Source organism: Numida meleagris, chromosome 3, assembly GCF_002078875.1.
Source record: "Numida meleagris isolate 19003 breed g44 Domestic line chromosome 3, NumMel1.0, whole genome shotgun sequence".
In the NCBI taxonomy this organism is placed as follows: domain Eukaryota; kingdom Metazoa; phylum Chordata; class Aves; order Galliformes; family Numididae; genus Numida; species Numida meleagris.
Window position 1 is genome coordinate 51769107 of NC_034411.1, and position 11995 is coordinate 51781101.

General features: G+C 48.0%; 1 protein-coding gene across 4 annotated transcripts in view; it reads left to right on the forward strand.

Moving 5' to 3' along the window:
• Positions 4367–11995, forward strand: part of PLAGL1 (PLAG1 like zinc finger 1) — a 43597-nt gene continuing 35968 nt past the window's right edge. For 2 of the 4 annotated variants that reach the window (XM_021391431.1, XM_021391434.1), the window contains exons 1-2: positions 4372–4506; positions 11873–11987. The gene's annotated coding sequence lies outside the window, so the exon portion shown is untranslated. Of the gene's footprint in view, positions 4507–11872; positions 11988–11995 lie in introns of all 4 variants that reach the window. The other 2 variants (XM_021391429.1, XM_021391430.1) reach the window with 2 other exon arrangements.

Below are 11995 nucleotides of genomic sequence, written 5' to 3' on the forward strand. Positions count from 1 at the left end.
CCGTTTCTGTCCTGGGTCAGAAGGCAGGTCAGAAGCCTTCACACTCCCATTATTTGTTTTTCTGGGGGTTCTCTTCAGCATTTCTTTCCCCAAACCAAAGACTTGAAAGTTGCATCTCAAAGCACCAGAGAGGTGATGGGAGGAGAAACGCAGGCTGATGAAACTCTTCTGGTGAATGGGAAGATTTAAGATTTTGTGCTTTTGATTAAAACTACAAAGAGGGAGAGCCTCCCAATCTGTCCATTCTGCTGTCTTAGACTTTTTCTGACACCCCCAGTGGGAATGTGCCAGGAGGAGGCACCAGCTCCTGAAAGCCGTTGTGCCTAATTTCTGTGTGCTACAAGTGGTCCATTAGACATGACTGAATGCTAGAATGAGCTTTGTGCCTGGTTTCTGATGGGGCTGGAAGATTGCCCAGAAGCACCTTCCCTTCTGGGGAAAGCAGCTCTAATTTTACAGTGACGATTGTCATCTTTGTCCATGTTCAGGCTCCTGCACCCTCCTGGTGCTGTGGTTGGGGCTGAACATGCATGCTGAGGGCATGCAGCAACTGTGCGCTGCAAGCAGAGCTGGGGTTTGGGCTATCTGGGTCCCCCTGCAGCACTGCAGTTCCACAGCCACCATGGGGTGAGGGATTATATCAGAGGGATGGGAATTGTGGTCAGCTGGTCCCTTGGCAGGGGCCCTAAAGACAGATGATGAGATACTTTTCAGAGAGTAAGTTGTCATTAATGAAGTGTACTGTATTCTTTTCTTTTAAACATTCACTTTGCCTACAGAGAAATGCCATTTCTTGAGAAGAACTAACAGTCTGGCAGAATGGAGGAGCTTTGTTCACCAGCCTTTATTCTTGGATATCAACACCTGCTTTAAGTCTTCCCTTTTTGTCTTTTATTAGAAAGCAGTGCCTTTCATGTTAGGTATCTGTATCCATAAATATTTGCACTTACCCAGAATTCAGAAGTGAATGAGAACTGTAACACAGATATTACCATCTCCACAACTAACAGGTCTCTTGTCTCACCTGTCCCTTCCTTCATTCCTGAACAACCTTGCTTCACTGATCTTCCATGGCTACCTTGATTCTATCTACCAAAAGGCTATAAGTGCTTTTTGGGCTAAGGGAGGTGAGAAAAAGAGGAGAGCTGGCTATGTGAATACATGAGCCTTCTAGCTGTCATACACATTTCTTTATCAAACCCCAGGAGCTGGATCGTGCACAAATTCTTGAGCAAGATGCTCAGGATTGTTTCCTCTCAATCCCATTCTGGTAGTAGGGTTGCTGTAGAGGCTCCACCCATCCTTCTGTTGTAATTGTGGAGACCTAGTTCAGACATAAGTGTTTTTTGCCAGTATATTCTCATCTTATATTCTGCCTTTTTTCTGTTGTTCCGAGTTCCCTCTTCTAACAGTTTTTCAGAATTACTGTAGTATGCTCAATGTGCATGTCTTAAACCGAGTTCTGATTTTAATGTATAGTTACAATAGTTCTGTATCGTAGGCATGCTATTCTGGAGAGGAAATTGATAGTGCTAAGGACTTGGTGATGAATTCTACCTTGAATTACAAAGGGCGGAAGAGAACTTTGGGGTGCTGAGAACTTAAAAACCCTTACACAAGGTGGATGTAAAGTGGATGGGACTGATAGCAACCCTAGTCAGACTGATGATGGCTACTGGAAGGTGGGAAGAAGCTCAAGTTCTGGGATGGAGCTTCTCTTTTGGTGTTTACATTAAAAACAAACAGAGCAGGTATAATCACAGCTCTCAGGTAAGCTTCAAGCTGGTTTCCATAGGAATAGGAAGGTATCCAAATGTGATCAGGGAGAATCATGGTTAAGCCTGCTGCAATAGGTTATGTTTTTTACAGAACCATAAAGCCACAAAGCAGAAATTTCATAACACTTCTCCTGATGCTTCCCTTCCACATCCCTTCTCTCTTGATTGATGTACCCAGGAGCAGCTGTTGCAGCAGGTGAGGTGGCTAGCTCCGTATCAGGCAGCTTGGGGCCATTCCCAAGGTCTACAATCCCTCTCCTCACTCAAAACTCCAGCAGCACAATGCCAGGGGTGTGTGAGGGAGCCAGAAGGGGACAGAAGGGACAGCACTGCAGGCACTAGAAGGCAGGACAGGCTCCAGGATGTGTGGAAAGGCACCACTCTTACCTGCTCCAGGTTGTTGGTTGAACTATATTGACACCCACCTGGACTTCCCTCTGCACTAAACCCCAAAAGTGACAGCCTTTGCGAACGTTATCACTTGTATTTACAGTATGAGGAGCTAGCAGTTGAGGTCACCCAACAGAGTCCTCAGGGTGATGGTGGGATTCTGGGCTTTCTAATTGATAAGCAGCAAATCTGTGTGCTGGAGCCAGCATGGGAGCTTTCCCTAGGAACCATCAAGAACAGGACACAAAGTCCATTTGGGCTTTGAACTTTGTCCAAAGGAACATCTGTAGCTCAGAGGAGCTGAGCACAGTTGCTTTTGAGTGCTGGTTCCTCTTCTGGCTGTGCCCAGGCTGGGCACTTGTCAGAAAAAGCCCCAACCAGTAGTGTTCATGCCCAGAGAGGCTGTTCATTTTTGTGTGTTTTTACCAAAAGCTGCTGGTCCCAATAAGTCTGTATCCACGTGGTTTCCATCTACTGATTTCTCTGCAAAGAGCCAAAACATTGCTCCAACAACCAGCTCAGCAGTTTAGCTTCATGTTTACTTCAGCAACTGCTTGAGAAGTGGGAAAGATACGGAGTGTCCATTTGGAATTCCCCTTGAAATCCTCTTGATGCGGATGGACCAAACTAGACTACATTTCTCCTCTGCACAGTGACAGATTGGGAGCAGTCTGTTGAAACTAAAATTCACAGCTGTTTTGCTGCTGACAGAAATCACAGGTTTCAAAGAGCTGGGGAGAGAACAGATAAAAAATACAGCTGTGAAAGTGTTTGCTCGCTTGCTTATATGCACATGCTAAGCATGAACCTTACCTTACCCATCTTAAATGGCTGCAGCCTTGGGAGCCTGCTGAAGCTGTATTGCTTTAACAGCAGCAGGAAACAGCAATGTATAGCAATGGCTGTGTGGTGTTTACAAAGCTGTGATCTCTGTCCTGCCCCCCTGCAGCAGACACCTTTATGCTTGTGTGACAGTATCTGTTGCAGGGAAGTACTGAAACCATCCCAGTTCAGCTTCTCACGGCCAGGGCAGCTCTACTATTCTCTGAAATGCAATGCGCTGAGTCAAAGGGGAAGAGTGGAAGAGATTTCTGGAGATAGCCCCTGGTCCAGTCTTCTGTAGAAGCAAGGCGTTGGGTTAGGCTGGGCTCTGACTGCTTAGAGCAGCACTGCTGAAACATTCTGGAGGTGCTGGTGGCTCACATGCTGAATGCAGGCAATAAGGAAGGCAGGCCGTGTGCCAGGCTGCACCAGCAAAAGCATAGGCAATTAGATTGAGGGATACCACTATTCCCCTCTACTTGGCACATAGACCCGTAGAATCATTAAGGTTGGAAAAGGTCTTTATAATCATCTAGTCCAACTGTTGACCCATCACCACCATGCCGACTAAACCATGTTTCTCAGTGCCAGATCTCCATGTTTCATGAATACCTCCAGGGATGGTGACTCCACCACATCCCTGGGCAGCCTGTTCCAATGCATCACCTCTCCTGAGAAGAAATTTCTCCTAATATCCAACTTGAACCTATCCTGACGCAACTTGAGGCCATTACTGGGCTACAGAGGGAATCAAGTTTGGAGAACTTGCTGTGTGAAGTAAGGCTGAAGGATTTGGATGTGTTCAACCTGGAGAAGGCTCAGGTGGGTCTAATTGTGGTTTCCCGGTGCAGAATGGTGGTTATGGAACAGCAGGGAAAGCACTGCCCCAAGAAAGATGCCCTGTGACAGGGCCAGAAGCCAGGGCCACAAGTTGCACTGGGGGAAGTGCTCCCTGAACATGTACATGCACATGCTCTCTGCTCACTGAGTATTGTGCTCAACACCTCGGTTTGCTAAGGTGCAAGCCAGAAGCAGAGACCCAAGGTAACGGTACAAAATGGGAAATTTTAATGCCACGAAGTGCCTTCCTTTAAAGCAATAAACTATGACCAGTGAAAGTGGGGACATTTCTGAGGCTCCTGTGAAGTACTGACAACTCTTTACAGTCACAACAACAGTTTCTAAGGTTTAAAGCTGCGAGTTAGCAGACCGCACAGCGGCAAAACTAACACCCCCAGCCCAGCCCAGAGCCGCACCCGTCCCCCACCACTCCGTACCCCCTCCCTGGGGCGGCCGCGGCTGCCGGCGGGGCCGCAGGAGGCGGAGAGGGGAAGGAGGGAGGCGCGGCGGCCCGCCCGCCCCCGGCCCTGCGCGGCCCGGCCTCTCCCGCCCCGCAGCCAGGCGTCTCCCCGGGGCCGGGCACCGCCGCGGGGAAGGGAGCAGCTTTTGCCGCCGCCGCTGCGCTCCCCGGCCCGGCGCTGGGGCAGCGGCAGCGCGCACCGAGCCGAGCCATGAGGTGAGCAGGGCCGGGCCTCGGAGGGGCGGGCGGGGGAACCGTGCTGCCTGGGCGGCGGCTGGGGGCTCGGGGACGGGCGCGGCGGGGGGCACCTGCCGGGACGGGCGGGCGGCCCGCGGGAAGGCAGATGCGCCGCTGTGTGCGCCGTCGGAGGGAGAGTGGGGTTTTTCCCCTTTTTATTTTTTTATTTTTTTAAATTTAATTCTTTCTCTCCACTCCCCAACTTCTCACGAGCCGCAGCCTCCGCCCCCGCCCCCTCCCCCCCCCCGCAGCGCGAGCCCCCCGCCCGCCAGCTCGTCCCACTCGTCCGTCCGCCGCGCCTCTCGCAGAGTGCTCGGGATGGGCGCTTGGGCCCGGTCCAACCCGCTCTGACTTTGCGAACAAAAAGCCCTCAGAGCTGTGTGCGGGGCGGGGGGGGGACGCATCCCTCGGCCGTCGGTGTTGTGCCGCGCGGCGGCCGTGGGACCGCGGCTCAGCGCGGAACTGCTCGGGGAGCTGGTTTCCGTCTGGGGAACAGCTGCGGGCTCGCATCTGTGCCCGCCGCCCCGCGCTCAGCGCTAGCTCCTGCTGGCGTCCGCACCGCAGCGCCGTTCCCGTCGGTTTCTCACCCATCTCCAGCGGGACGGCAGTGCGCTGCGGTCAGCCGTTGGCTCCTGAGCGGACGTGCTTTCTTTTTTTCTGGGGGAGGAGGCATTTACCGGTACGACTTATTTTTTTTAAGTACCTGAGTCGGTTAAATTTTAACTTTCAGTTTTGTTTTCTTTTTTTTTTCTTTTTCTTTTTCTTTTTTTTTTTTCTTTTCTTTTGTCTTATTCTGTTGAAAGTCTGCATCTCACAACGAAATGGCACCTAGTGTTTCTGGAAGAGTGCATTTTGAACAGCCAAACTCTTCCCAAGGGCTGTTGCTTTCCGTGTGTGACATGGACACAAGCGTGGAGCTCCTTGCAAAAGGCGTTTGGAGAAGATATTTAAGTTATTTTGTGAAGGGAGCGGTGTAGTATCTGTCTTTACAACAGGAGTTCAAACTGAATATTCCATCCTCAGCTGATATTCTAAATCTCATAAAGGACTTTGTACGACAAAGTACAAGCTATGTTTTGAATACATCTTATATATATCATGCATCTTCATTATATTTACGTGTATATGTTTATCTCACCTTGGTGATAAGTGTCTTCAATAGGAAACACAAATAGCACACACATCCTCCTTCCAGGAAGTGGCAGGAAAGGATGTGTGTGGTATCACTGCCAGATGAGCAAATCCCGCTCTGACAGAATGAGGAAGGAAGAGGCGCCAGACGTGTATGGCCCCCAGGCCCTCAGTCCGTCAGCGCTGAGGCCATAGGATTGCCGCCAGCACGTGGGGCCTGGTGCTCAGTTCTACCAGCGGCTGACAGAGCACGTGTTCCAGGCCCCAGATGCCTAGTCATGTGTGGTGGCACCAAGTGTCAAGTGGTGCCTTGGTGACTTGGCAGCCACTCCTGCATGTTTGTGCTGAAAGCCCTGGGTGAGGTGGTGCTGATTTGGAACTGGTAGCATGGCATGGCACTGCAAAGCCTTTTGAATGAGAGGCCAGTAGGGCTTCAAAGAGGAGGTCTTGCCTTCTCCCTCACCTGCCCAGTCTTCAGTTGATCTCTTTGAGTGGCCGACCACTGGCCTGGGGGCAGGCTGCAGGCTGCAGCACTAGGGTGGAGGAAGAACATCTGTAGTGTTCGCTGAACGCAGGCCAACAGTGTGCCAGGTGGCCAAAAAGGCCAAGGGCATCCTGCCTTGTATCAGAAAGAGTGTCGCCAGCAGGAGCAGGGATGTGATCATCCCTGGGTACTTGGCACTGGTGAGGCTGCACCCGTGAGCATGGTGTTCAGTTTTGGGCCCATCACTACAAGAAAGTCATTGAGGTCATTGAGGCTCTGGTACATGTCCAGAGAAGGGCAACAATGCCGGTGAAGAATAGAGAGCACAAGTCTTGTGGGAAGTGGCTGAGGGAACTGAGGTCGCTTAGTCTGGAGAAGAGGAGGCTCGGTGGAGACCTGATCGCTATCTGTAACTACCAGAAAGGAGGTTGTAGTAAGTTTGGAGTCAGCCTCTTCTCGCAGGTAACAGCAATAGGATGAGAGGGAATGGCCTCACATTGTGCCAGGAGAGGTTCAAGTTGGATATTAGGAAGAATTCTTATCAGAGAGAGTGCTGAGGTATTGGCACAGGCTGCCCTGGGGGGTGATGGAGTTACCATCCTTGGAGGTGCTCAAGAGCTGTGTGGATGTGGCACTGAGGGACATGGTTAGTGGGCATGGTGGGGGAGGGTTGTCGGTTGGACTAGATGATCTTAGAGGTCTTTTCCAACCTTAATGATTCTGTGATTCTGTAATTTCTATGGTCTGTGGCCTGGAGGAGCTGAATGCTGCTCCTCCTTGCTGCCTGCACAGCGCTATGAATACACAGTGGGCTGCGCCAGGCCTGTAGCTGTGTATGGGATGAGAGTATGGTACAGTGACAGGGTCAGTGACAAATGGTGTAATTATTATTTGATATTGTGCGCACTTGCTGCCGAGGTGCAGCTATGCATTAGGTGTATTTTCCACCATTAGTGTGCACTTAATTGTCCTGCACTGTAAGTCAAAGCAGTCAAAGTCTCATTTGCAAACCTAATGGGAACTAGTACAGATCCTGGAGTAGTATGACTGCGTAAGAGACTGATTGCCGCGGTGTTCTCATTTTTACATGGTCTCAGTAAACATCTCTGAAGTTTGAACAGAAGCCGGTCATTCAGAATTTATGGCAAATACTGCACGTTGAGAAAATGGGACTATTTGTGTAAGAAGTAGAGGATGAGTTAAATGGGAATAAAAGCTAGAAGCAATGTGAGAACTGCCAGTTTCTGTGGAGCTACACATCATACTGAGACTGGCAGTGGGAGGCTTGGGGAGCTGTGCGCAGGAAAGCATCTAAGTGCAACAAGAATTACCTCTTAAGGCAGAAAGGGCTGTGGAATCAAGTGCTTACACCTCCAGGCTGAAGCCTTAGGTGGGCTTCTTCAAGATATATTAACATTGCTCTGCTTTTAAAATGAAATGAGTTAAAGAGCTTTGAGTCCATTGCTTCCAGGTAGGCTTTTTGTTTTTTAATGTGGTCACTTGTCTGCAAAATGAACGCTAAACACGTAAGCCAGTGGGTCACAGATTTATGCTCCCTAACTAAAGATGGTAACTTCTCTTTCCTTCCTGTTTGGTGTCTGCCCAGTAGAGAATCCCCTCCTTGTGAAGATCTGCTAGCACCCATTTCTTTCTCCCTTGGCTGCCGTGCCAGGGCTGTGTGGGAGGGAGCAGCGTAAGGTAATTCTCCCAGCTGCTGTGACATGGTTATTCCGCAGCGTGTTGCAGGAGACAGGACCTGGGCCTCTACCCTCCCTATTCTTTCCCTCGAGCACTTTGTGACTGATGATTAAAACCTGAAACTATCAGCCCTCACCCCGCCCATAAGAGAATGCACACTTTGCACTATGGGCAGACTGTGCTGATGTTGTTTTTTATGTTTCATTTGTTCAAGCACTTGACGTTACACCTGACTTTGTGGGCATAAATAATCCTCTTCATTAAAGGTAATCTTGCTCACAAGATGTTTGCAGAACTGGAGCGTATTTAAAGCATGCATTGCCAGCGAGTTCCCTCCTGGCTCCATTGAGGTTTTATTTTAAGATGTTCCTGCTTTCTAAGATAAGCGTGAATCAAACGAGACAGCTCCAAATGCTAAGGGAACAGTGGCCACATACTTCTGCTTAAGCATGTGCCGCCATACAACTGGCCACACCATTTAATTGTCACTAAACCCAGAAAAAAAACTCTTCTTCTTTTGCGTGTGTGTGTGGAAGCAGGTAGGAAATCTCTTTAGCTTGATGCCAAGGATACTGCTATTTTATGGTAACTAGCAGGAAATAACAAGAATTACAACAGAAAGAAGGTCAGTCTCCTTGAATTCTGCTTGGGAAAACCCTGCAAGTTGACCATAACATTTAACTCTGCACATCCCGAGGATAATCAGATATTTTGCTTTTGTTGTCCTTTGCACCGACTTCTATCTTTCTTCAGTGCGTCCTTTTAAATATGGGATATTTGGAATTTGTGTTGAAAGCATGTTTTGGTTTGCAGATATCTCCAACAGGAAAATCTAAAAGGGACAGTTCTTTCCATATGTCTTTATCTGCGTGCTTCTGCTATTTGCTCTTTTCGCTTGATTTTTCTGCCTGCCCTGTGCAGATTGATCCCTCTCTGTAAAATAGCAAGAGTTGCAGTGCTAAATCAAGATCGAGAATGCCGTGGTAAACCAATTCTGTCTTGGAGGACAGAGTAGATGTGCTTTTATCTTTCTCCTTCCTGTGCCTGGAACACTACTTAGGAGAAGCTGTTTCACAAACAGTGTGAGAGGTGGAAATGTATACTTCCCAAATACCATTACCTGCTTGTAATTCCAAACTGAAGTTATGATACCATACAGAGTGTATTTAAAGATGTTGATTCATAGTTCTATTGAGTTGGAAAGAGCACTTGATCACACAGATTACCTTGCAGTCTTTTCTCCCACTCAGAATCCATGACTTTCAAAGGGCATCCCTGGATCCGCTGACACCGTATTCTCTTGCTTAAACCTGTTAAAAACTCTGGTGAGAATGAAATAAATTTCCAGTCCTTGCTGTGGGTTGTAAAAGGGTTTGAAATAAGTTCAATCATGCTGGGCTGGTAACTCAAACTTTTTTGTTTTTGCCATTTTTTCCTCTGGAGAACCTCAATTTTCATGTATAAGAAGAAGATCTGGATCTTTGAGGTGATAATATAAACAAATATAAATGAAAACTGTAGTTCTTTTCTGTGTCAGTGAAGAGGCTGAAAGATTGCCCATGAAGAGGAGGATCTGTGTACATTTCCTCTTGTTCATCTTAACTTAAGGGCTGCAACTGGAGTCTAAAGGAGGGTGTAGGGATGACTCAACAGACCATGGTGGTAATCCTGCTAGCACCAGCACCTGGTCCTGATTCTCCAATGATTAAGTGCTGGAGAAGGCCTCCCAGCTCTGCCTGACCCACAGGGTCAGAGAGCAAGTGCTGACATGCAGCCCAGCCGGACTGCTGGGACTCAGTCCTCCTGTTGCAGTCATTTTCTCCTCCTTCCATTCTTTGAGGAAGCTGGGACTGGGTCTGTCCTAGGAAGACCTTTCTTCACTGCCTGTTAGATGTGTATATTCTGAGGAGCAGCAAAGTTGTCTCTTGTGTATATTGAGATATGGTAGGAGAGTGACCATCTGTTACAATACCTCAGTCTTGTCTAGGTTGGCACTGTTCTTTTTGCCTTAAGTGGGGCAGTGGGGCTCCTTCTGGGAAAACTTGTGCGCAGTTCAGCTGGTGTCTCTCCAGACAGCACATAGAGCTGTTTTAGTGCTAAATGTCAAATCCGTGTGCTGAGAGGTGTTGTGGCTGCCTGACCCATCCTATCGCAAGCACTGCCTACGATGTGGCTCACAGTGTTCACTGCACAGCTGGCACCGTGCATTATCTCTTTAGTGATGCCAACCGTGTTGGGGAAGGCTATATGCTGCTGATGTGGGAGCACTAACGATTCCTGAATAGCCAGGTTCATCCATGGATTAATAACTGGTCTGACTTCATCCTGTTGGGAAGCACTGTCCCATCCTACAGTGCTCTCAATCAACCATCTGAAGAACTGTGTCACCAGCATGGTCAGTCACGTGCTTTGGGCTTAAAAGTCACAAACATTGTACAGGTAGGCTAGAGGCTTGTGTAGGCACACAGGATATAGCAATGCCCGTGATGCCCCTGGGCAGTGTACAGAATACCTAGAACAAAGGCAGTACACAAAATCTCCTCCAACTGTTGTGACACAGTGCAGATAACGAAGTCAGTATGGATGTGCTTTGTTTTTCTTCAGTGAATGTGAGAGAATTGCACTTAGGAAAAAGAGTAGTGGTGTCTAATGTGGCATACCATATACAGTAGCGAGCAAATGGAGTGCATGGAGGAATAGTATTCTTTGCTTCTCTGCTCTGTCTCTTGTTTCCTGGTTCCTGTTGCTATGAATGGTGCTGAGGGACTGTTGAGGAATGGGCAAGGATGTCCTATGCAAGTGCATTGTGGACATGCTTCAGAGAGAATTGCAACAGCATAAGTCCCACATGCGTTTCTGGTTCATTAGCTGTCACAGCAACTGTGTTGGCTTAGTTTAGCCAGAGTGTTATTTCTATCTCTGCAGCTGTATGTGATCTACAGCACTTGTTTGTCCTGTCCAGTCCTATCCTACAGAAATAAGTAACTTCAGAACCAGTAGAGCTTTTTTAAAGATTAAAACGTGCTTTAAGGCTTAGCAATTAGCAAACGATTTATAAAGCACTAAAATTGTGTTTTGCCAGTGCCTTGATGGATTGACACCCAAGAAGGACATCAAGTATCTAAGCACTTTGTCCTGGAATACTAAACAATTGAAGGACCAGTGCAGTACACATTAAAAACATAGCTAAGTTAGTCTATAGTTTTGTCTTCCAAGAGGTGACTGTGTGTTCAGTGTCAGGTGGAATCATCTCCAGAGCCATCTCTGCACCTTTCTTGTGCTGAGTCTGTGTGCAGTCAGAGGGCAGTGATGCTGAACAAAGGTTTGGAAACAGACAGTAGGCAAAGGACAGAGAGTGACATACTGGAAAGTATTAGGTAAAAGAGTTTCTAAAAACATAACTGAAATTAGACTGAGGAAACAAAAAAGAAACTCTTAGACGGAAGAACGGATTTGGTTTTTTTGGTGAAAGAAGTTCGAATAGAGCTTAGTTTTCAGTAAGTTTTAGCTATCAGCTCAGCTTTCTGTGCCAAGAGGTCTCTGGAGACCTTTTTAATATTATGAACTCTGCACGGGCAGTGCAGGATGCTTTCTGCCCTTCGATGTTTTCCCTCTGTTTTTGTGGGAATCATGGCTCACCTGTGTTGTTGAGTAAAGAGAATGCATTGAACCCCTTCCAAGACTACTAACATTTCTAAGCAATTAAGTCGAGGAGCTGAGAAGAACCAACATAGCTCTTTTCTGCATCAACTGCTCTTACAAATATCAGCAATCACCCATACTAATTAAACAGGTGACTTAATACCTCTCACAGTGAAGCAGCAGCAGGTGATTTGCCCATTGAAACACTACCTCTTTGTATGCCCAGTGCTCATCCGGGAAAAGCCCAGTGTTGCAGGCCAGCATGAATCCAAGTGCACTCGAATAAAACCACTCCTCCCCATCGTTCTTTCAGAATGCTTTCCATGGAGGAGAAATTTTACAGTTGGTACACGATGTATCCAGACTGAATGCATCACTTGCTTCTTGCAGACCTGGCAGTCAGGACGGGCCTTCTCATTCTGGTGGTGCCAAGCGCTGACAAGAGATCGCTGTTTTCCCGCAGCCCTCGGGGTGGGTGCAATGGAGCTAGGAAAAACAGTGTCAGGTGAGGAT